Source organism: Pseudonaja textilis, chromosome 2, assembly GCF_049901715.1.
Source record: "Pseudonaja textilis isolate UNSWEBS1 chromosome 2, rPseTex1.2, whole genome shotgun sequence".
Classification (NCBI taxonomy): domain Eukaryota; kingdom Metazoa; phylum Chordata; class Lepidosauria; order Squamata; family Elapidae; genus Pseudonaja; species Pseudonaja textilis.
The window spans coordinates 185,710,013-185,735,799 of record NC_141991.1 but is presented as its reverse complement, the minus strand read 5'-3'; the positions used below and the strand labels follow the sequence as shown (position 1 = coordinate 185,735,799).

The 25,787-nt window shown below is 39.7% G+C and overlaps 1 long non-coding RNA gene across 1 annotated transcript in view; it reads right to left on the bottom strand.

Annotated features, from left to right (window-relative positions):
* LOC148127281 (uncharacterized) overlaps positions 1-24,722 on the bottom strand; it is a 28,010-nt gene extending 3,288 nt beyond the window's left edge. The window contains exons 1-3 of the long non-coding RNA XR_015741483.1: positions 24,572-24,722; positions 21,563-21,661; positions 2,530-2,694 (exon numbers count right to left, since the gene is read on the bottom strand). This is a non-coding gene — a long non-coding RNA (uncharacterized LOC148127281). The remainder of the gene's footprint in view (positions 1-2,529; positions 2,695-21,562; positions 21,662-24,571) is intronic.
* Between the last annotated feature and the right edge of the window lie 1,065 nt (positions 24,723-25,787).

The following is a 25,787-nucleotide window of genomic DNA, read 5'->3' as shown; positions in this document are numbered from 1 at the left end:
TCCACATCAAATAATAATCCATTTTCTCTCTTTCCTTTATCTCCATGGTCAACTTATCCATCTTGGTACATTCTAGTATTTTTCTTATCATATTTTCCTCTGGTGTTGTTGTGGTTCACCAGCAGCAGGTGCGGATGGCTGAGGTCTCAGTGAGTAAGGACTCAGATGAGGGGCCTGCGTGTGATTCAGGGACGGGGCCAGGACCATCAGGGAGTGGAATGCTGCCTTCGGAGATTGTGGGGGCTGGCAGCAGTGATGAAGAGGTCCCCAAGGAGCCTGTGCCCAGTGAGTGTGCGTGCAGGGCTGCCCACAGGAAATAGCAGCTGCAGCAGCATGGGTTACTCTGGAGTAAGGCTGCAAGGTAATGGCCCCTCCCTTAAGAGATAAAAGCCAGCTGAGAAACCAGAGTTCTTTGCAGGAAGCAAATAAGTTTTTTAGTCAAGCCTTGTGGACGTTCGGATTATCTTGGTTGGTGTTTGGAGACGCTTTGTGTTTGAAATATTTCTTAGCAACTTTATCTAGTGTTCTTGGCAGCCTTGCACAACCTTGGCAAGGCTCGTTCTTATCAGAGACAATTAGTTTTAATAGCCTTTTAACCATGAAGGAACCAAATTCGTAAAGAATCTTTAACAGATTTTGCTGTTACCTCTGTTTCATGTTTATTTCCTTGGAACAAGGTTTGGGTCAGAATAGGTGGCATACTATCATTTTTCCTATTCTGTGCATGTTATTCTTGCTGCTGTTAATAAATGTAGCATTAAATACACTGCTTTCTTATCATATTTTCCTGTTATTACACCTTATAGAAAAGTCTCTGGTCTTAATTCAATTTGCTCTTTAATTATTTCTTCTATCCATTTTTTTGTCCTTATCCAATATTTTCTCCCTACAGGACATGTCTACCACACATGGTAATATGTTCCTTGCTTTTGTTTGCATTTCCAACATTCGGATGATCTGTTTGGGCATGTTTTTTTGCTAATCTAGCAGGTGGTAAGTGCCACCTGTAGAACATTTTGTACAAATTTTCTCTATATGATGCCGACATTGTCAATTTATAATCTTTCCCCACCTTTTTTCCCATTTCTCCAATTCTATTGTGTAGCCAAAATTTTTCACCCAAACAACCATCATTTCTGTAACCCTCTCCCCTTCCATTTTATAATCCAACACAATTATTGTGATTTTAAATCACCTCCAGGCAATCCCTATGAAAAACGGCTACTTTCTTCTGTCTCTTTCTCGCTAGTCTGCTTTTTAAAACAATGTCTCTTTGGGAATTAAATGTGATTGGTTGGATTCTGCTAGAAGTTTTCCCTTTCTAGGTTTGTTAAATGTCACTGTTTAACAACAGTTACGGGTACATCTTGCACCAAATTATGACTGTTACTTAAGTTTAAGCCTTCCATTCCCTCTGATTGGTTCCAGGACCAAATGTTAGGCACAACAGGTTATCTTCAATTTTAGTTTCTTTGTCTTGGCATGAACATAATTGCACCTAGTCTATGAGAAGATAAAAGACCTATATAATCACAAGACTTCTCCTTGTCATGCTTCCCTAAATTCTTTCAACATCACAAGCTTGTCCTAATATATCAATGGGCAATAGTGCTTTCTTAGAGCTAATTTACATCCATCGCAAGATATTGCTAGTTGTAGTGGTTCTGTGTAGAAGCCTAGTCTTCTGACATGTTAGAATCTGACCTCCCCCAGCCCATCAATAAAAGAGAAACTCCTCCATCAGTGCACCCTTTCCTAGTTTTTCTATGAAGTTTGTATCTAGGAATTAGCATATTCCTCTGATTTGTTTCACCAGGCTTTCACTAGACTCATTATATCTTCTTATTGACAAGTACTATAATTTTTCCATCTTGACATAGAGATTTCCTGACAGATAGATAGATAGAAAGAGAGATAGATAGATGAATGGATGGATGGATGGATGGATGGATGGATGGACAGGCCCTTTTTAAATTGCTGGCTTGGGCCTTTTTTATGGTCTTATCTTCCGATTGATATTACCACCTCTTTTTCCAACATTGGTTACACACGTTATACTATTTCCTGAAAAGTCTGCAGTCTTCAGAACCATGTGCTGTTTAGAACCTGTGGGTTTTCCCCAGGATCAGTTTAAAAACTATTTTGCTGCTTTTTGATTTTATGCACTAGCAGTCTGGTTCCACTACAGTTCAAGTGGAGCCCACCTCACTTTTATAAGCAGCTATACAAAAATGTTGTCCAGTACCCTAAAACGTCTAGATATATCTATCTGATACGACAGTCTCATCCATGTATTAAGACCCCTCTGTTCTACCTGTCCAGATGGCCAACACCATCTGCTACTGTACTTAGATGGAACATGATGTGTGCAACCTTTGCATCATTTACATATCCATCAGAAACACATCTGTTTCTAATGATCAAATCATCCACAGAGAGAAAACCTCTCTCTCAAAGGATGCATAGTACAAAGGAAAATGAATCCATTACAAAAGGAGTGGGTCCATCCCACAAGAACATATCGCTTACCTTCAATGTGATGCCTTCCTTCCCCAAAATTTTCATTTTCCCTGATAATCTTGGAAGAAATGTCCATCTGGGTTCAGTTCCAAGTGCGGGGGAAAGACACTGGAAACATGGAGGCTGTTTGGAAAGATGGTTTAATGGTGGACAGGATCAAATGCCTTGGAGCTCCTGAGTGAAAAGGAAAGAGATGTTGAGTCCCTGGGTTTTATACCCTTTCTGACTTTGAACTTACTGGGGTACAGGAAGAGTATCCTGATTGGTTGCTGTCTGATGTCAAAGCTAGCTTTGTAGGTTGTCTGTGTGCTAAGTTTGGTTCTGTTAAGTTTGAGCAATGAGAGGCTGAACCAGAGCATGAGTGCAACAATACTTTATTATAACAATAAAGGGCTGACCGTGCTTGCCACGCCTGGAACTGGCTCGCAGCAATCAGCAACTGGTTGGACCCCGCAGCCTGCTTTTATAGCTGGCTGCTGGGGAGAACCAACCAATGAGGAAAGGGGGAAGAACGCCCACACAAAGTGAGTGGACCTGAGTGAGAACTCCTAGAGTTCTCAGGACATAACACCCCTTCCCCCCAGATGCGAACATGCATAGTCTTTGAGGTAGGCAGGAGGTTTATGTTGGCGCCCGGAACGGCGTAGCTCTGGAACATCGTCTGTCCGTCCGGGGTCTGCCTGGGAAGGCAGAGTCGGCAAAGTGTCACCAGTGTGCCCCTCGGTTTGGGCCTGCCCGGGGCTCGTAGGGTTGATCACTGGGGGTGTGCTCCTGTGGACTGGATCGGGCTGGTCAACTGTCTGGGCGCCGCTGTCTGTGTTCGGGCTTTCGGAACCGGCTGTAGGTGTGAACTGATCGCCGGGCGTGATGTGGATGTGAGGCTGAGGATGAAGCCTCCCCTCGTCTTGTGCCTCTGGGTCCCTGCTGGTGATGGTGCTGAGGCGTCTACGCAGTTGGTCTATGTGCCTTCTCCAGACGCGGCCATCCTCCAGTCTGACCCGATACGACCGCGGCCCGGTGATGGCTACGATCTCGCCCGGGATCCACAGGGGGTCTCCAGCGAAGTTCCTCGCGAAAACTGGCTCCTGTAAGATAAAATGTCTAACCCCCGATGTGGAAGCAAGGGGAGAGTCAGGGCAGTACTGTGGGTGTAGTCTGTCCAATACAGTCCTCAGACGCCTGCCCATCAGGAGCTCAGCTGGGGACTTATTGGTGACTGAACAAGGAGTTGAGTGCTGGCTCATCAGGAACCGCGAGAGTTTGTGGTGCCAGTCATCCTTGTTGAACCTTGCCAGGGCTTCTTTAGTGGTCCTGACGGCCCTTTCAGCCAATCCATTACTGGCAGGATGAAATGGGGCTGTGAAAATGTGGCGGATACCCAGGTTGGCAGCAAAACGGCTGAACTCAGTCGATGCGAACTGTGGGCCATTATCGGAGACAATGGAGTCGGGTAGCCCGTGCGTTACGAACAGGCGTGTTAACACGTTGGTGATTGCTAGTGTGGTGGTCGTGGATAGCTGTGCTACGTCAATCCATTTGGAATAGGCGTCCACGACCACTAGGAACATCTTCCCATGCAGAGGGCCGGCCAGGTCGATGTGAATTCTGGACCAAGGAGCGCTGGCGCTTTCCCATCTAGTAGGGGTGGCAATGGGGGGAGCAGGACGGGATTCCTGGCAAATGCTGCAGGAACTTACCCAATTGACAATGTCCTCGTCTAGACCCGGCCACCACACGTAGCTGCGTGCTAACGCCTTCATTCTCACGATGCCAGGATGTCCCTCGTGCAATGCTTCCAGAACTCGGGTACGCAGTGAGGCCGGGATGACCACTCGAGTGCCCCATAGTAGACAGCCCTGCAGACTTGACAACTCCTGCATGCGAGTCTTAAAAGGTGTGAATTTGTTATCAACATTGCCACCCGGCCACCCCCTCCTCACCCAGTCGAGCACCTGGGCGAGTGTTTGGTCTGCCTTGGTTTTAGCAGCAATGTCCAGGGCAGTGATGGGTAGGTCCAACTGGGTGATCTCGAAAATAGCGTGGACAGGAGCAGGGTCTTCAGCCGGGGCAGGCAAGGGGCAGCGACTGAGTGCGTCAGCGTGGGACAGTGTTTTACCCGGGCGGTGTATAAGTCTGTAGGAGTAGGCTGCTAGGAAGAGAGTCCACCTTGTCATCCTAGGGGAGAGGACTTGAGGGGTCTGCTTGTCCCTGGCTAGTAGGCCCAGGAGGGGTTTGTGGTCCGTGACCAGCTCGAAAAAATGGCCAAAAAGGAATTCGTGAAATTTTTTCACGGCTGCAACAGCCGCTAGGGCTTCCTTATCGATCTGGCTGTAATTGCGCTCCGTAGCAGAGAGCGTCCTTGAGAAAAAGGCGATGGGAGCCTCGGCGCCATTGGGAAGCCTGTGACTTAGTACCGCCCCAATTCCAAAAGGGAGGCGTCTGCTGCCAGTACTAAAGGGAGGTTAGGGTCGAATTGAATAAGTACCGCCTCTGACGTGAGTAGTGATTTGACGGCGTGAAAGGCATGGTCTTCTTTGTGCCCCCAGTGCCATGGTGACTTTTTATCCAGTAATCTGTGTAGGGGTTCAGCTACTGATGCTTTATGGGGCAAAAAGGATGCGTAAAAGTTCAATAGCCCCAAGAACGCCTGTAGTTCAGTTTTGGAGGTTGGAGTGGGTGCCTCGTGGATTGCCTTAACCTTGGACTCCAGGGGGTGAATGCCAGAGGCGTCAATTTTATAACCCAGAAAGTCCACCTGTCTAGTGGCAATGGCACATTTTTCTTTTTTTCAACTTGAGGCCATGCTGTCTGAACCTCTCTAACACAGCTCGAACTCTTTGGAAGAGTTGGGGTCTGTCCCTGGCCGAGACTAAGATGTCGTCGAAGTAGGGTACTACACCAGGGAGGCCCTGCAAAATCCGCTCCATGAGGGATTGAAAAATACCAGGGGCAACACTTACGCCAAATTGGAGAGGCTTGCATCGGAAGGCACCCCTGTGAGTGACAATTGTCTGGAGTTCCGCTGTTTGGTTATCTACAGGGAACTGCTGATATGCTTGAGACATGTCCAATTTAGCAAAAATGCTGCCTGGTTCGAATGTGTGTAATAAGTGCTGGATGACGGGCACAGGATAAGCGCTAACTTGTAGAAATTTATTGATTGTCGCCTTGTAGTCCGAGCAAATTCTCAGGCTACCGTCTTTTTGAGGGTGTGACAATGGGCGTCTCCCACTTGGCGAAATCTGTTGGCTCAATGACCCCTTGTTTTAATAGTTTATCCAATTCCGCATCTAGTTTTGGCCGAATAGCAAATGGGACCCTACGCGGTTTTAGCCTGATTGGGACTGCTTGGGGGTCAACTGAGAATGAGATGGGGTACCGTTATAACACCCCAGCTCTTCGCTGAATACATCTGAGTAATCAGCGAATAAGGAGTCGGTGTCTGAGGTTGAGACAGCATGGACTCCTGTTAGCCCTAGGCCGAGATGGGGAAACCAATCGAGCCCCAATAAAGTGGGTAGATTGCCGTTAACTACCACTAGAGGTAGGTGACCTTTAAAAGCTTTAAAACTGACAAGAAACTTGCCTCTGCCGATTACAGGAATGGTCTTCCCCTGGTAGTCCTTCAGGCCAAACTGGCATCTCTGGAGCCGGCTAGTGGATAGGCTTGGTTGGAGCCTCTTAAGGGTGTTCCACGAGATAATTGAGAGCGCTGACCCTGTGTCAACCTCCATGCGGCACGGTTTACCTTCTAGGGAAACGGAGAGAGAAATTTTACTAACAGTGTGGCAAGTGTGCTTGGCAAGGTGGTGCGTGCGACAGTTCAATACTTGCCTCTGTGGTCCCGAGTGCGAGGAGGGTGTCTTTGTGCTGCGCTTTGGGGGCTTGGCAGACTCTCGCGATGTGTCCCCTTTTATGGCAGTTATTGCAGGTGGCTCCTTTAAACTTGCAGGTGGCCCTCTGATGAGGTCCCCCACAGGCTAGGCACAGGGTGATGTGCTTGGGTGGACCGATGTTTTCTTGTTTGGCTCCTACCTGCGGCCGTCTGTCGTTGAATAGGCGGTGGACTTCGTTTTCATCACTGATGGTTTCCTCTGCTACCACCTCCTCGGAGTGGACTGGAAGTGATGTCAGCTTGGCACTTGGGCCCTGGATTTCGGTGGCTGAGTTTGTTGCCAGCTCAGCTGCCAAGGCCTCCTCGACTGCTTGTGCGAGGTTGAGGTCTTTTTTTGCGAGAAGGCGCTTTTGCAGGTGGAGGTCCTTGACCCGCAGACTAATTGATCGAGGAGCATGTCCTCCAGGTAGGTTCCAAACCCACAATGCAGTGCTGCTGTTCTGAGAGCGGCCATATATTGATTGATGGTCTCCTTGCTCGATTGCTTCCTCATACGGAAGGTGAATCTCCTGGCAATCTGTGAGGGCCTGGGGGAATAGTGGTTAGTGAGAATTTCAAGTAACTCAGACCACGGAACGTTTTTCAACTCACGAGGAGCCACGAGCGCCGCAGCAGTATCGTAGACGGTGGCTCCACAGTAGATTAGGAAATACGATTTTTTCCGATGCTCTCCCGCATCCGCCAGACCAACTGCATCGATATAATGATTAAAGCGGTTCTTATACGATTCCCACTTCTCCTCGTCTGGTTTGAATGCCGGGAAGACTGGATTGGAACTCATGGTTCTGGGACCGGTTGAACAACCTGTGGAAAAAATCTCTCTGGGGCAGCAGACAATGTTTTAGTGCCCGTGGTGGGCAAGTGATTTCAGCTCAGGAGAGGCTGTTTGCAATCCTCTCTTTCTCTCTGGGTTATCCACGCTTGGCTGTTAGCCGTTGATGGCGTTTGGATTCACGCCTGTGTGGCGCAGTGACTGGCTACAGCGCTGTGCTGTACCTTTTAGGTTTGAAATTCAAATGACAACCGCTTGAATTTCGCGCCTGATACTGAGCGGCTGCGGCTCGCAGCGCTTCACTTTCCCTGTAGCTGGGCTAACAAGCGGCTACAGATGCTTCTAACTTTCGATTCTGACCGCCTCTCTGGCTGCGGATCAGCGTTGCTTTCTTATCGCTTGCTGGCCGCTTTCTCTGTCAGCGGATCAGCGCTTTTTGTTTGCTCTTTTTGTTTGCTCTTTTTGTTTGCTGACCGCTCTCTGGCTGCGGATCAGCGTTTCTCTATCGCCGGCCGATCGCTCTCTCTGGGCTGCAGATCGGCGGCTAGTGACTCAGCGGTTGCATGGTGCTTCTGGTAGCCATCCCATCCTCGTCGCCAGTGTTAAGTTTGAGCAATGAGAGGCTGAACCAGAGCATGAGTGCAACAATACTTTATTATAACAATAAAGGGCTGACCGTGCTTGCTACGCCTGGAACTGGCTCGCAGCAATCAGCAACTGGTTGGACCCCGCAGCCTGCTTTTATAGCTGGCTGCTGGGGAGAACCAACTAATGAGGAAAGGGGGAAGAACGCCCACACAAAGTGAGTGGACCTGAGTGAGAACTCCTAGAGTTCTCAGGACATAACAGGTTCAAACTTGGTGAGTGATGCAATGAAGGGCAATCTCTGGGCCAATTAATGATAAGCAAATGTATATATCCTACCAATAGAAAGACACTTCTTTCAAGTAATGACCTGTGAATGAGGATAGTCCAACATCACTACCGTGTTTTCCTGAAAACAAAACCCTGTCTTATATTTTTTTTGCCACCAAAAAAGACACCAGGTCTTATTTTGGCGGGATGTCATCCACTGACTAACCTCACTTGTGCGTGTCGCTCCTGGCCTTTTCGCTGTCAGAGGCCTTCAGCTCCTGGCCTTTTCGCTGTCAGAGGCCTTCAGGAACTTCTTCTGCAGCTACCTTAATTTTGAAGGCCTCTGCAGCCAATAACAGAGCTCCGGATCGATCCAGGCTGCAGAAGAAATAGTCTGGCAAGGCAGGTGTCGGGGTGTGTGAGACCTGGCTACAACTATCCAAAGGTAAGTAGTAGGGCAGCTCCACTCCCCTATCCACACCCTAGCTTAATTTTTACCCCTCCACTCTGGAGTGGGCGGGATCTTATTTAAGGCTTATTTTGGGATATATTGGGCACACCCGTAAAAATCAAGCTAGGACTTACTTTCAGGGTAGGTTGTATTTTCAGGGGAAGAGGGTAGTAAGAGCAGAAACTCTTAGTAGAAACAGGAATGAACAAACTGTAGCAAAGTCTGTAAGCATAATTGCTGCAGAATGTGGATATCTTTGAAGACTAGTGTGAAGATTAGCTGTTGTTTAAGTGGAACCTACATAAGGTTTTCTTTTCTTTCATATTCATCACATCCCTCATCAAAACTCTATCCAGTTTTCTTCCTTCCTCATTTCTTCTCCTTGTATCCTCTTCTTGCCTTTTTAAAAATTTCCTCCTCCCCGCCCCCATTTCGGCTAGAAGGAAAGGTGGGGGTGTATATATCTCTATGTCTCTTTGTCTGTCAGAGTAGTTTGTATAACAGAGAATAGTTGCATTTAATCAGTTATTAGTTCTATGGATATAATTTTTTAATCTTGACCCTACCATTTTTGGCCAGGGACATCACCAGATATATAATCAGGTACATAGATATAGTTTAATTGGGGATCCAGGGGAATGGTGGAGTGGCTATCAAGGATTGCTTTTAGCCAGTGGTGGGATTCATTTTTTTTTACTACCAGTTGTGTGGGTGAGCAGGGGAAGGATACTGTAAAATTTCCAGTCAGAGGTGGGATTTGCCGATTTTGTGAACTACTTAGAATTTCTGCTACCAGTTCTCCAGAACTGGTCAAAACCTGCTGAAACCTCTGGTTTTAGCTGAGTTGACAATTCTTGGTTGACAAAGTGGGGAAGCCTGCCAATGCAAAGGACTTTTGTTTAGATTTATAATAAACTTTCTTTAGGGAAATCATCTTAATTTCATGGCTGTTTGCTTTCTGGTACACACAATATCTAGTTTAGCCTTGGAATCATTAAAAGTAGCCTGGTTAAGCTAAGGTAAGTATGTCTTACCTTTGTGACATGTTGTTAGTAATTATAAGCAGAGTGGTTTAAGTTCTAGAATTTTTGGTTAAGCAATCTTGCCAGTGGTCATCTTGATTTGTTTTAATAAATAGATCAACACATTTGGGCAGACTTTTAGTTTCTATTTTCCCATTCCTACTTCATGGGAATTCTTGACTCAGATTCATTTTTCCCAATGCATCTAGAGTTCCAGTTCTCCTTTTTTATTTTTAAATAAAGTATTTTAATTTTCTATTTTTAAACAGTGAAAATTTACAGTACTGTATAAGAAATAATAATTAGTTTTATTCAACATCATTCTTTTAGGTTAGCAAATGTCTACTGAAATTTTACTAGAAACTAATTTGCTATTTAATTTTCCAAATAAATATTATTTTCCATTGATAAACACGTATTTATTATTACCTTGGCCAATGTGTCGATGTATAACTTCACTTTACTGCTTCTTGTTAATAGTTTTTAAATAATACCCCACAACTTTAGAAAAACAGATCATGACAGCTGATCTGTACTTTGATCACCAAATTAACACAATTGCAACAAACTTTTTTCTTCCACTCGATCCAGAGTGAAACAGCCAAGAAGTTGCTATCATGGGTGTTCTGGTTTCTGTATTTCCTTCCCACAGCTGTGTTTTTACTGCAATATATGAGGTTTTAGGAAAGTGTAGAATGACATGCTACATAATAACATTATTGTAAAAGGAAGAAAATCTCAGCTTACATTCGCTAAAAGTAACATTTTAATTACAGATATAGACAGGACTAAATTATATGCTGTGCCAAATGTATGAATTACATTTTGTTGTTTGTGTCTCTAGTCAATCTTTTAAGACAAAAAGGGAAAAAAAGGAACCTTTGAGGCTACATGGTCATCGGGAGATCTTCAGAATGGCTGTCATTCTTCATATCGTGATCATCAATGTGGGCTCAAGAGAATATGGCAGCCCAGGACACATTGACAAATCTTCTCATTAATACACATTCACACCAATGTGAAGATTTGCATGTTTTTACCTTTGTTTTTGAATGGATAAATACCATTTGTGGCTCTTAAGCTTCAGTGCCAATACCTTCTCACCCAGTCCTGATGATCGTAGTTTGTATCCTACTTTTAAACTCATACTGTCCACCTTCAGATCATTAGCCCTAGGGTTGGTCTACTCCACAGCAGAATACTGTGCCTCTATGGCTTAACAGCTGCCACACTACAGTAGTAAGTTAGATGCCAGACTCAGTGATACCATAAGGATTATAAGCGGGTGTATTAAACCCACTCTGACTTGCTGGCTTCTTGTTCTGAGCCATATAGCACTGTCAGTTTTACGAAGGCAAGACGCACTAGCAACTGAATACAAGAAAATTATGAACAGTTCACTGCTAGCACTGCACGCTGACCTTCCTCGCTTATCAACTGGAAGACTCAAATCCAGGAACATTTGCCCAACAGCTTAAACATCGATTCCCAATGGAAAAGCCAAATGGATCACTGAACACCAAGACACAGGAAGACATATAATTGACCCCACAAAAAAGGTGCCAGACTTTAAACTACCACGCCAGCAATGAACAATCCTGAATAGAATTTGCAACTCATATGGCATTTGTCAGAGCTCTCTGTATCTTCCCCTCAATACAGCTACAGGGTCCCACATCAAACTTTAGGTCCCATCTTGACTGGCTTTAAATTGAGGGCATATACCGGACGAGTATTTGTTTTTTTTTTAATATAAATGATGCTGCCCTTCAGTAGTTGAGATGACCTAAAGATTGGTATTTGAACACAGATCTTTTTAACATTTATATTGTATAGTGTTTTACTAATCTAGGCATATGTATGTATATATGTATATAGTCCATGTATGTCCAGGTATATATTGCTAGTCCATGTATGATATACCATATTCAAAATAAATAAACTGTCCAAAAGCATCAACAAAGCCAGATACCATCAGATGAGGCAGTTGGCAAGCAAAGACTATCTGTATGGGACTGAAAAAGGCTGAACAGAAAGACCAAAGAACTGAAATGTTGTGGGGACAAAAACGTATTTTTTAAAAAATAGAGAAAATTAATAAAAATGCAGATCTGTAGGAAGTCACCTTTTTTTTCAAAATGGACAGAAATGGACAGAAAATAACTACCTACATGTTTCTTTTGTTTATTTGTTTGTTAAATTTTTTTGCTTCCCAACTCACCATGGGGCAACCCTAGATGACTATATTTATATATTTATTATGTATATTTATATAAAGTATTTGATTTGGTTTCCTATTTTGTTCAGTTCCTAGATAAATATAAAACACTGAGAGACATCTTCACAGCAAGCTGTGTAAATAATATAAAATAAATAAGTAAGATCTATATTCTAATCTTCATGAAGTTTTGTATCATTTTTCCAATAATCCTTGACCTTTGTTCAGGCTATTGGGCTAAAATAAGAAAGCTGAAGGCATTGCAGAACTAGTGCCTTGCTTTATCTTCCAATCACATACAAAAAAAGTTATCCACACTTGATAATCTCATTCACCATAATGCTATCCTTCCTCTAACCTAAATATTTTTAATCTGATGTTCCAGTGGCTCCAGCTGGAAAGAATGCAATCCTATATAATGCTGAATGTTGGTTATTAAACAAGCATAATACTTTTTTCATAAGCATTTCAGACTTGTTAACTATTACCCTTGGAAGTAATTTTCAGCTAGAGAAGCTCCTTTTACAACAGTCTCTCCTCCTGACCTTAAGCAGCGGCGAAGTGCTTAGCAGGAAGAAAATCAGTAGTGACTTCTCCTTTTTCTTCATTTACTTTGTACAGCTATTTTTGATTGCATACTTGCACAACTGTTCAGCTGTGAATAATCATACAATCATTATTTTTAACTCTGCCTTGATGCCCAGCTGCCAAATTGTGCTAGCGGTTAAAACAAAACAAAATGAAACTAAGAACCTGGCATAGCCACGCAATGGCATGGAAAAGAAGCTAAAACAATGAACTCAGTAAACATTACCAGAAGTTTGACTTCCTAAGGAAGAAAGCTAACTTGAAAAGCAACTGCATTGGCGTTGGTGAGTTCTGGCACAACAATGCTGTAAATGCAAAAAAATAAAGGCATGTAACAGGTTCAATTTACAACTGCTCATTTAATAACTGTTTGAAGTTATAACAGCACTGAAAAAAGTGATTTATGACCATTTTTCACATTTATGACAGTTGCAGCATCCCCATGGCCATACAATCAAAATTCAGACACTTAGCAAATAACTCATATTTATGACAGTTGCAGTGTCCCAGGGTTATGAGATCAACTTTTTCCACCTTCAGATAAGCAAAGTTAATGGGAAGTGATAGCAATAGCTCTTAGACTAGAGTAGAGTAGAGTAGAGTAGAGAAAAGTAGAGTGGAATAGAATAGAATAGAATAGAATAGAATAGAATAGAATAGAATAGAATAGAATAGAACAGAATTCTTTATTGGCCAAGTGTGATTGGACACACAAGAAATTTGTCTTTGGTGCATATGCTCTCAGTGTACATAAAGAAAAAATAAAATGGGACGGCGGAGCAGGCATCGCGACGATACAGCATGTGATCTTGGAGGTCTGAGATCGCTGCCGATATCTTTGCTCCTAGACGGTCCAATTGGATCTGAACCATCCCAAAGAGATGGTGAATGTAAAGAGCACATCCTGTCGATCCCAGGGATAATGCAAAGTCCCTGGTAGATCCAGGAGAAGCTCTTTTTGCCAGCGGCAAAGAGGCAGCCATTAAAGCTGCTGAAGTTGGGACAGCTCCGAAATGAAAGAGAACGGAAAGAGAAAGTGTGCCGGTTTGGTGAGAACTTTTGCTTTACTTTAAGATTTGAAAGGACACCCTAAGGAAAAGAAAGGATCTGTAAAAGTTTTGACAGAAGTGATTAAGCGGCAATTTTAAACAGGAATGTCAAAGTATTATTTTTTTTTCTCATTGCTGGATTTTCTACACATGATTTTATATTTTGAAACTGGACTGGTATTTTCTTTTTCTTCTTTCACCTATTCTTTCTCTCCTTTTTGACTTCATAATATTCTCGACTAGAGACTCCCTTTTAGTCATCTTTTTAAATATCTTTTTCCCTTTTTAATTAATTTTTATTATATTTTGTTTGGAAAAGGAGGGGGAAAGTGAAAGCAAAGAAACTTTGTAACACTGCCAACTAGAGGCTTGGAAATATTCTATTTCTTTTTCTTGACCACACAAAGCTGCTGATTACAATTAATATAAATTGACTTAACTCAGCTGTTAAAAGAAGGAAAACTTTCCATAAATTAAAGAAATTAAAATTTGATATAATCTGCCTACAAGAAGTACATATCAAAAAGCAACATGAACAATTGTTGATACAGTCAAAATTAGGGAAAATATTTACTTCTTTGAAACAATGCAAGAAAAGAGGAGTGGTTTTATACATTAAAGATATTATCCCACTGAAATTGATCTATACTGATGATGATGGTGATAATGGTGGAAATAATGGACAATAATATGAAAACACTCCTGATTGCAATCTAGGCCCTGAATGACAATCAAGAAGAATTTTATAAAAAATTACATATGAAAATAATTGAACTGGACTATGCTAATATAGTTATGATGGGAGATTTTAATGGAATTGTAGGTAATAAACTGGACTATACAGCACAGAAAACAACAAAGCAAAACAGACTCTCCCTAAATCTTTTTTTAAAATGATAGATGAAATAAACCTAAAAGATACATGGAGAGAAAGAAATGCTAAAACTAAACAATACACCTTCTACTCAAATAGACATTTATCATGGTCCAGAATAGATATGATATGGATGTGAACAGAATTGTTAGCTAATATTCAAGAAATAAATATTGAAACAAGTACTTGGGCAGATCACAATCCAATGACAATTAAATGGAAAGGACAAAGAAGATCTAGATGGACATTAAATAATACTATATTAAAGGAAAAAGATTTCACACAATGGATCAAGAAAGAACTGGCTTTCTTCTTTAGAGAAAACAAAAAAGAAGATACATCAATCCAGAACGTATGGGATACAATGAAGGCATACCCTAGAGGCTTAATAATAGACTATACAAGGAAAAGAAATACCATGAAAGGACTAGCCTCTAAGGCATTAGAAGATGAGTATAAAGGACTTGAAAAAGAGCTACAGAAAATGCCACAGAAAAAGGACATTATGTTAAAAATGGGTATAATTAAACATAAAATGGGTCTAATAGAAAAAGAAGAATTAGCACAGAAAATCAGAGGTGCTAAACAGAACTACTTTGAAGATGCAAATAAACCAGGTAGATCGTTAACATATAAATTGCGAAAGGAGAATCAAGGAAAATATTGCAATTAATAGATGACTAAGGCCACGTTTGCTATGGTAGTAAAGAGAAGAAGGAAATCATATGAAACTATTATGGGAAACTATACACACAAGAGAATATTGATGAGGAAAGAGTTAAACAGTATTTACAGAATGCTAATTTACCCCAGATACCTAAAGAGATTGAAATAATGTTAGAAAGCAATACAATGATGATGGAGTTAACTGAAGCACTCAAGAAGCAAAATAATGGAAGGGCACCAGGCCCAGATGGACTTCCGGCAGAATTTTATAAAACACTACAAGAATCATTGAACCTTCCATTGCTAGAAGTTATGAATGAAGTTATGTTAAAGAAGAAGATACCTAAATCATGGTCAGAAGCTTATATTACACTTGTCCCAAAAAAGGAGGCCAACCTATTACAAATCAAGAACTATAGACCTATTTCTCTATTAAATGCAAATTATAAAATGTTTGCTTCAATATTGGCAGAAAGACTTAAAAAATACTTAAACAATTTTATCCATCCTGATCAAAATGGATTTCTGCCAAAGAGACAAATTAAAGATAATATGAGAGTAATCTTGGACACTTTGGAATACTATGAGGCACACCCTGAAAAACAAATGGCTTTGATATTTCTAGATGCACAGAAGGCATTTGATAATGTGAATTGGCGATTCATGTTATTACAGCTGGAACAGATGGGCTTTCCTAAAAAATTTATTCAAGCAATGGAAGCTATATATCATAAGCAAATGGCAAAGGTAATGACAGAGGGAGAATTGACAGACTCTATTGATATAAGAAAAGGAACGAGACAAGGATACTCACTATCACCTCTGTTGTTTGTGTTAACCTGGGAAGTGCTAAACAGAAATATTAGAGAAGAAAAGGATATAAAAGGGATGAAAATTAAAAAGGAAGAATTTAAGTTGCAAGCATTTGCAGATGATCTGGTTTTCATTTTAGAAGACCCACTAGAAACAGCATCAAAATTGATAGAAAAGATAGAGGCATATGGAAAGGTGGCTGGTTTGAAAATAAACAAAGATAAGACAAAGATCTTGACAAAGAATATGCTATCAAGACAAAAGGAAGAACTGGCAGATCTATTGAAAATTCAGGTCACGAATAAGATCAAGTACTTGAGGATATATTTGACAGCAAGATGCAGTACACTAAAAGAGAATAATTATATCAAACTTAAGCAGCAGATAGCACTAGATTTGGCAAAATGGGAGAACTTACAACTGTCACTAATAGGGAGAATTTCAACAATCAAGATGAATATATTACCCAGAATTTTATACTTGTTCCAAACAATTCCAATTAGGCTTGGAAAAGATTACTTTGAAGATTTCAATAAAATTGTGTTGAAATATATATGGCAAGGTAAGAAAGTGAGAATAAAGTTAAAACTTTTGCAAGATGCCAGAATAAGAGGAAGATTTGGTTTGCCTAATTGGGAGTTGTATTACCAAGCTACAAATTTGATGTGGGTTAAGAAATGGATAACATTAAGAAATACTAGATTGTTGACATTAGAAGGACATGATCTGTTGTTGGGGTGGCATGCTTTTCTATGGTATAAAGGAACTAAAACACAGTGGTATTTTAGAAGACATTATATACGGGAGTCTCTATGGTTAAACTGGGAGAAGACTAAAAGACAATGTTATTTGAAAATTCCAGTCTGGCTATCGACTATTGAAGAATTTTCTTATCCTATAATATATAAAAAGGAACAAACAGTTAGATATGGTGAAATATTGAAGGAAAAGGGTGAACTTAAATCTATACAAAAATTAGAGGAACAAGGTATAAAGATGAATTGGTTTTCATATGCGCAAATACATTCAAGGTATGATAAAAACTCTAAAACAGAAGGTTTCTATGATAAACTGACTGATTTAGATAAGATTTTGACAGGTACTGATGAAAAGGTGATTTAAAAAATTTATGGATATTTATTAGAAATTAAACTAGAAGAAGAACAAGTTAAAGAAACAATGATTGCTTGGGGAAGAATTTTGGATATGGGATTGATCTAGAGAAATGGCAAAAATTGTGGTCTCAAAATTATAAAATGACAATGTCAACAGCATATAAAGAAAATTTGTATAAGATGTTTTACAGGTGGCATTTTCCCCCGACAAGAATAGCAAGAATGTTCAAGAACAAATCTGAAAAATGTTGGAAATGTCATCAGACACCTTACCATATGTGGTGGACTTGTGCGGATGCTAAAAAATATTGGACTAAAATCCACACGTGGTTGGAAAAAATGACAAAAAAGCATATAGATTTGAAACCAGAGATATTTTTATTGGAAATTTTACCTGAAATATATAGTAAAGAATTGAAATACCTGATTATAAATGTATTAACAGTGGCTAAGATTGTATTTGCTAAAAACTGGAAAAATGAGAAAATACCATCACAGGAGGAAATCATTAAGAAAATATTGGAATGTGCTGAAATGAGTAGATTGACATTTGAAATCAGAGAACAAGATGATCAATAATTTTATAAAATTTGGGATCTATTCTATCAATGGTTAGACAATAAAACATGGTAATGAAATATGTAGATTCTTAGAAAATAATAAATATATAAAGATGTATTCTTTTCTTATTATATCTACAAAATGATTGTAGGATAGATTTGAGATGATAATATGAACTGTCATAAAACGAATTAAGTAAAATATGATTATTTCATAAAACATGAATGAATAAAAGTATAGTCAAATGATTGATTAACAATGATATTAATGTATTTAATACTTGACTGAAAATATGAGAATATATACAATGTAATTGTAATTGAAGAATACGAAATGGAAGCACAAAACAATTTGTAAACCAACTGGCACACTGTATGTATATATATATGGAAGATGGCTTGATGTTTTTATGTTTTGTTTGTCTATGTTCGTCTTAAAAACAAATAAAAATTTAAAAAAAAGAAGGAAAGAAAAAATAAAATGCATTCATCAAGAATCATGAGATACAACACTTAGTGATAGTCATAAGTTACTAATAAGCAATCAAATGCTAGGGAACAAATAAAACAATATAAATTGTAAAGATACAAGCAACGAGGTTATAGTCATAAGTGGAAAGAAATAGGTAATAGGAAGGATGAAAAGAATAATAGTAATACAGTTTTACTAAATAGTTTGTCAGTGGTATGGGAAATTAGTTGTTTAGCAGAGTGACAGCAGTCGGGGAAAAACTGCTTTATACTGCTTTATAATATAACTTTATAATATAACTTTATAAATATAAAACTGCTTTATACTGCTTTACAGTGCTTTACAGCCATCTCTAAGTGGCTACAGAGTCAGCATATTGCCCTCAACAATTTGGGTCCTCATTTTACCCACCTTGGAAGGCTGGAAGGCTGAGTCAACCTTGAGTCTGGTGAGATTCGAACTGCCAAATTGCAGGCAACTGGCAGTCAGCAGAAGTAGCCTGCAGTACTGCACTCTAACCATTGTGCCACTGTGGCTCATGAAGCCAGATTCCTAACTTAACAATGGCAGCAATTCACTTAACATTAATTGGAGCTTTCCAATTCTACTTATGTCTTCACAATGAGAAAAGTAGGCATTGGGATGTAGTATATAAAGATGGGGCTGATGGCTTGTATTTATTAATATTTGCTCATCAAGCAGTAATTATGTTTGTTGATAATAGGGCCAATGGGTGCAGCAATTCTGCAGGAAAAAAAAAGGGAATCCAAAGTAAATCCAAACTTGGATGGGAAACAGATGGAGATCATCTCTACTGTTCTACTTCAGAATGTTCTCTATTTTTATTTTATTATTCTCTATTTACACCAAGACAAATTCCTTGTGTGTCCACTCACACCTGACCAATAAAGTATTCTATTCTATTCTATTCTATTCCATTCCATTCCATTCCATTCCATTCCATTCCATTCTAGACCTGCTTTTAGTAGTCAAAAATTTAAATCTGAAGTCTTATTCCCACTCCCTACCCCAAATTTCTGTGTGTGAATATTCATATTCAACCTAAAGAAGCTGCCGTCAACTGGTTCTTGTGTCAGTTACTCCTAGATCATGCATACAGTGGGTGCACATATAGTTCCTGCTGGTATTTCATTTTAATCCCAAAGCCATGAAAACCTCATCACTTTGAACTCATTGGTCAAGAGCCAAAGAAGCATGCAGTTCTTTCTGTATTCCCAAGAGCTTCTGGTTTCTCGAGTAAGAGGCCATTATATCTTAAGTCATCCTGTTTTGGAAGTGAGGAAATCCATAGTTCTGCTCTAATGGATAATGAAAAATAATATTTTGCATATAGCAGAACAAAGAGGAAAACAACAAAAACTCCTCAGTAACTTTAAGCTATAAAAAAGATATTTTAAGTTATCCATTGCATATATAGTTTTAACATATTACTTCATTTATTTATAAATGAGTGCCAAGTTCTAAACAGCAGCTTTATATAAATGTATGTGTGTGTGTGTGTGTGTGTGTGTGTGTGTGTGTATGTATGTATGTATGTATGTATATATCAGAGATGGTATTCAGCAGATTCTGACCAATTCTGGAGAACCAGTAGCGGAAATTTTGAGTAGTTTGGCGAATCGGTGGTAACCTTCCCCCAGGGGTGGGGTGGGAATGGAGATTTTGCAATATCCTTCCCCTTCCATGCCCACCAAGCCACGCCCACAAAACCAGTAATAAAATTCTTTGAATCCCACCACTGGTATGTATGTATGTATGTATGTATGTATGTATGTATGTATGTATGTTTCATTTGTTTGCTTGGATCATTTTTTCCCCTGTCTGCTGCACCTATAAAAAACTGAAGTTTCTTCCTGTGAATTTTGCAATCTAGTATTGCAGACTCTCTTGACCTACTACAAATGATAGAAAACATAACTGTATATCTGTAAGATAACACATTGGAGTAGTATATTGTACTAATAGTCAACTGAACTTAGAATAATTGTTCTCTCTCTCAATTTTTAGGGGAAACCATTAAAGCAGATTCAAATGAATTCTAGGATTCTCTTTGTATCACATCTCATACAGTGCCTGCTTCACTAACTCACAAGAGAGAATGTTTAACAACTATAGATTTTTTGCCTTTTATTGTTATCAGCTACCCAGGGATGCAACATATATGTTAAAAGGGTGGGGTTTCAATTGCGTGTTTGTGGCTCCCATCCTGACTTTTTTTAAAAATGCCCATGATGCTGCCTTAACATGAATTACAAGATACAACTATCAGCCAATACTTTGCAAATGAATTAAGAAGGCTTGATCAATCCCTTTGAACAGGAAATAGTCGAAAGTCTACAACTAAAGTTACGGCAATGAAAAAGTGACATACAGCCAGTCCATCATAGCATCCCTAAAGTCATATGATCACCAATCTTCTCAGTGGGAATCCCAACAAACAAATTAATGGAGCAAACCAAATATGTTAACTCATTGTGATTTTTAAAAAGTCATAAAATTGGATGTGACTCATGTAGGGACCATATTTCTTAACGGAACTTTGGGTTCCAGTTGTGGTTGTAAGTCGAAGACCATATGTAATCAATGCTTTAAAAAAGTAAACTGGATATGACTGGATAATCAGCCTCTCATGACTTGAGACCAGTACCCCCAACAAGAACAGCAATGAAGTCATAGCTCACTTCTTTCCATGATAAATGTTACAACTCTTGGAGATACTATGCTCTGGCTCCAAATGGTCTAAAAAGCTGGAACCTGATCCTCACAAAAATCCCTTCATATAACATTCCTGGGTGATTCTAGCTCCTGTAGTTGAGGATTCCAAATTGCAGATTCCAAATTCTCCTGTAGTAGTTTCCATTTCAACCAAGTAGTTTTAAGCAGAAACTGTTTACTTCATTTGGCTTGCTGCTCCTTCTTCTCAAGAAATTGAAGGGAAATCAGCCAATTGTCCTGAATCCAAGAAGGAACCCAGAGCCATGGTCATAAAGGTTTAAGAGTTATTTCTCTTGATTTTTTTTTTCTTCAATTTTGAGAAGGGATATATCGAACCCAATGGAGTTGCTTTAAGGCTAGAGGGTGGATGGAAAGCATATTCTAGCTTCTTCCATCAGTCAGGGGATCGAGGGCATGGAATTGTATTTAAGAACTCTGGCAAGAGAAGATTGGTTTGGCCCAAACTAATATAAATGTCAACATAGAGTTCATCAATTTATTCTGGCTTTGAAGAACTGATTTTCCTTTTTCCCCGTTTCCTTCCATTCCACATTTCTTATGTGTCTTCTCTTTTCAGGCTGAAAACCCAAGAACAATGGTTTCTTATATTGATACAAGCTGATTTCAGAAAGATCATAGGTATAGATAAAGTATAGTTATGAGTACTAATAATATTGTATGAAAAGGAAAGTGGAAAAAATTTACTAGAAAAAGAAAAGGAATCCAATTTACACAAGAGTCAAGAACAAATGCAGTTCTGTCTCAGATTCTTATAGTGAAATCTCATAAGACTGATTGATTAATTGATTAATTGTAAAGGCATGCTGGAAAGTTCAAGGGAATTATTATGGTGTAGGCATTTTGTTCTGGTTGCTGTGGAGATACCAAGATATGGGAGGTAAATATCCCATATAGGGCTTGTAGATCATTAGTGTTAAAACACTGAGCTCTCTCACCATTATCAATCTTCCACTGTTTACTGCTAGTCTTCAGCAAAGGAAAGTTTTTTGAAGTCCTCCAAGTACCTCAGCATTAATCCTCCAACGAGATGTAATCTATGCATAACAACACTTAAATCAGCATGACATTTACAACACATATTAAGTAGTTGGTTATTTATTTCAAGTCTTTAATTGGCACAATATATTAGCAGTGTTGTTGCCATTCCACTTAAGAGCTTCTTTTCCCAGCTCGTAATGGCTGGACCATCTTTTCCCTCTTTAAGAATGTTCTATTTTTCCACTTTTGTTGCTATCTTGAGGGAGGAAATTCATTAAAATATTATGAAGCAAACAGCACAAGTATACACAGCAATATCTGCCAATGAGTAACATGTACAGAAATGTAGACACATATACAGTGGTGGGATTCAAAAATTTACTACTGGCTCTATGGGCATGGCTAGGTGGGCGTGGCAGGGGAAGGATACTCTAAAATCTCCATTCCCACCCCACTCCTGGGAGAAGGTTACTGCAAAATCCCACTCCTTCACACCACCCCACTAACCTGCTTTCCAGCTCTGTTCTCCTGTGCAGGGCAACAAAAGAAGACCCAGCCAATCAGCTGGGACTCAGGAGGCAGAAAATAGATAGGGTGGGGCCAGTCAGAGGTGGTATTTGCTGGTTCTCTGAACTACTCAAAATTTCCACTACTGGTTCTCCAGAACTGGTCAGAATCTGCTGAATACCACCGCTGGACATACATGTATATACGCAAACACATATACACTTAAACTAACCCATTGTACTTAGATTTTATTTTTGTTCCAACACACCTTTTAAAAAGTATTTTGTCTAAAGCTATGCGTAACACCAATAGTTAACCCATAGAGGTTACACAGAACTGCCGTTGTAGCTATGTTGAATCTGCAATTGTCTTATTCCAACCATTCATTGTTTAGATTCCATTCTGCAATGAGGCATCTAATATCTGCCTCTCTTCTTTCATTTGCAAGAAAATCTCACTTTTTACAAGACCAGCAAAAATAGTAATATATCCATCAAGACATTGTAATCAAGATACAAACCAGAGATAAAAGGACAAGCAAGGAAGCAGACATCATACAAAAGAGGATGGTGAAAATAAATTCTGCTCCAGAAAGACAAATACAATGAAAAAGAAGACTCCACCCCACACCATCACTTACAACTAAGTTCTTCCCCCAAATCTATGTTCTAGATCAGGAGCGTCCAACTATGGCAGCTTTAAGACCTGTGGACTTCAACTCCAGAATTCACCAGACAGCATGTTTGGCTGAGGAATTCTGGGAGTTGAAGTCCACAGGTCTTAAAGTTGCCAGGGTTGGATAGCGCCCCATTTTAGATACAGCATGCTCTATTAAGGAAGTAAGAACAAAGAAACATTTTCTTGGTCATAACCACTTGGAAAGTTTCTCCTTTTTCTTAACTTGCGTCGTCTGTACAGAAGAGAAAAGGCAAACCTGTTAGCATTTACTTGTGCTGCTACTGATTGGAATGATGTCCTTGTGTAGAATAAAGCACAAGGAAAGAATGTTTTGAGAAGAAGAGAGAGGCATATTTCAAGACTTAATTTAGAAACTTTTTAGGAGATTAAAAAATGTTGGTGGGGCCTCCTCAAGGTACATTTCTCTAATCACCACCACCCAGTACACAGTGACATTTAGCTGCCACACATTTTTCAATTTACTCTTTTTCCTTTTTCTTCTTCTTCGCTGAGCTTTTCAGTTTTATTGGCTGTTGCTTTAATGTTTTGTTTTCTTTAATAACCAACCTTTTTTTTTTAAAGCAGTACATGTTTTGTACAGATAATCATTAGACGATGATCCAAAGAGGAGAACAACAACAACAAATTTGCTGTAGGAATGTTCCCTGTTAATTTTTAAAAGATCAAGTGACTTCCAAAGAATAAATGCTATTGACTTTCAGTAGCATCATATACATACATCTTATTATTCCATCTGATGGTATCATACTTAGCATGGAGGCTATTTTTTCTAAACAACACTTAAAGTAACCTAAAGTATTATAATATGTCAGGCAACATTCCAGATGGTCCAGTAATCCTAGAAACAAGAATGAGAAAAAAATGTTTGTGTGTTTTTCATTTGGAAATTACAAGGGAGTGGTTCCCATGGAATTGAAATTATTCTTTATCATTCCATCTGTACTAATCATCTCATCTGTGTGTGTCATATCTAAAGCTAATCGTTGCCTTTGGGTAACTTTCACTGTGTGCACTTCATATATTTCATGTAACTGTGACTTCCTTTTACTTTTCTATCTCTGCTCTGCCCCACAACCATAAATGTGTAGTTAATAGTCTTTTCTAAGAGCCCACTAGTGGGCCATGGCCAATTCAGAACTGGGCCGTGCGAGAAGTGGGCTGGCATGCACACACACACACATGTACATCTCATCTTGTGTGAATGGTGGGACAGTGCGCATGTGTGCGCAGCTCAATCTATGGTTGAGCTGTGTGTACATGCATTTGCGCACTTGCCCGTCGCTCATGCACCTGTTCCTCCCCTCCCCGTCAGGCCACCAACCCATAAAGGTTGGGGACTGCTGCAATAGAGTGTGCACTGCTGAAGTGCACTATATCCAGAGAAGCCTATTCTATAATAAATATTGTAGCCATCAGGATACTACAAGATGCTTTTATTTTTTACAAAGCTACCCTTCATTGAAGAGTGATTCACTGTGCCAATAGAATGTGACTAACAAAACCAAAGCAATAAAGCACAAATCCTTTCAATACATGTGTACAATATTATGCTTCATTCATACAAAAGGCATACGCAAACTTACACATAGCACACTTTGTTCCTGCTAGTGTACCACAGTGATATAACTCAGATTCACATAATTTTGTGGTTGGAATAAGGTATTTTTAGAAATGTATTCTCTTTCTCTTTCAATCTCTTTCTTGTAACCACCCAAAAGCTGCAGTATGAACAGTTTGCCAAGAATCTGACATATACCTACCCTCTCATTTAAGGCTGCTTGTAATTTCAGTTTTTAAAAATAAAATCCAGCTCAAAATAATTTGGATCTGAGAAGAACCAATACAAGTGATAGTTTGCCATTCTGGTTTAAGCTTTGCACATTCCTATGTTGTTGCTGTTTCTACTGTAGCAAATGCTATCCTTTGGGAAATCTTCTGGAGACTGGGCGGTTCCCAGTTTTTTTCTCATTTGTTTGACATTTGTTTATAAGTCATTTTGCTCTCTGATTGCTACTACCTATACTTTACTTTTTAAAAAGTTTGTAGAATAAAAAAGAGAAACCTACGGGTAATCTTGCGTACTCCACCATCATTCCACCAATCCCATGTCTCCAAAACAGTTTAAAAAGCTAAATGGAGGAATAAGAGAAAAAGTATTTGCCATTATTCATAGTCATATTTTTAGAAACAAACCTTGCAGCTCTGACTTAAGTGATTTGGTATTTTTCAGCCAAGCCCAAATTTCAAACTTTTTTTAAAAATAAACCTCCCATCACCTGTTTTCTTAAAAATCATCACTGGAATTTCCTGTTTGATTCAGTTAGTTTAATTTTGAGCCTTTGGGTTTTTTCTTTCCTTTTATATAACCAACTGAATTCTCCCCATCTATCTGATATAGGAAAAAAGGCAAATGTACAATAGCACAAAAATAAAGGTAAATGTTGCCGTGTTATGGATAGAAAGCTATAGATTGATCCCTGATTCGGGGAACTTAAGGGTGTCTTGTGGGACTATGCATACCTGAAGATTATCTTGTCCTAAGCAGAAGAACTCTGTTCCCACAGTGAAACAGATAATTGCATTGGGAGGACTAGCACACAATTGACAAAAAGTTGACTACATTAGCCTCCTTCTCCCTCCCAAAAAATGTATAGCCTGGACTTGTCTCTGTAGCCCCCCAAAGAGCAAACTGGCTTAGCTATGCTCTGAGTAGCTATGGCAAACACTGCAAATCCATACGTGTGGTTTCCCTTTGTGCTTTTGTTCAATTCTTTTGGATTGCAGCCTAACGTCTCCTTCTGCTTGCCTCCCATTCCATCTACTAAAAAGGATAAGAATATTTCACTGAATTCTCTGAACTTCTGAGAAAAGATTCATTGGCCCACAAAGCACTAGAGGCTCCCTGACTGCTATATTCTAACCTCGTTACTTCACTGAATAGACCTGCAATGGATTGGAAAGTATTCAACATACTAA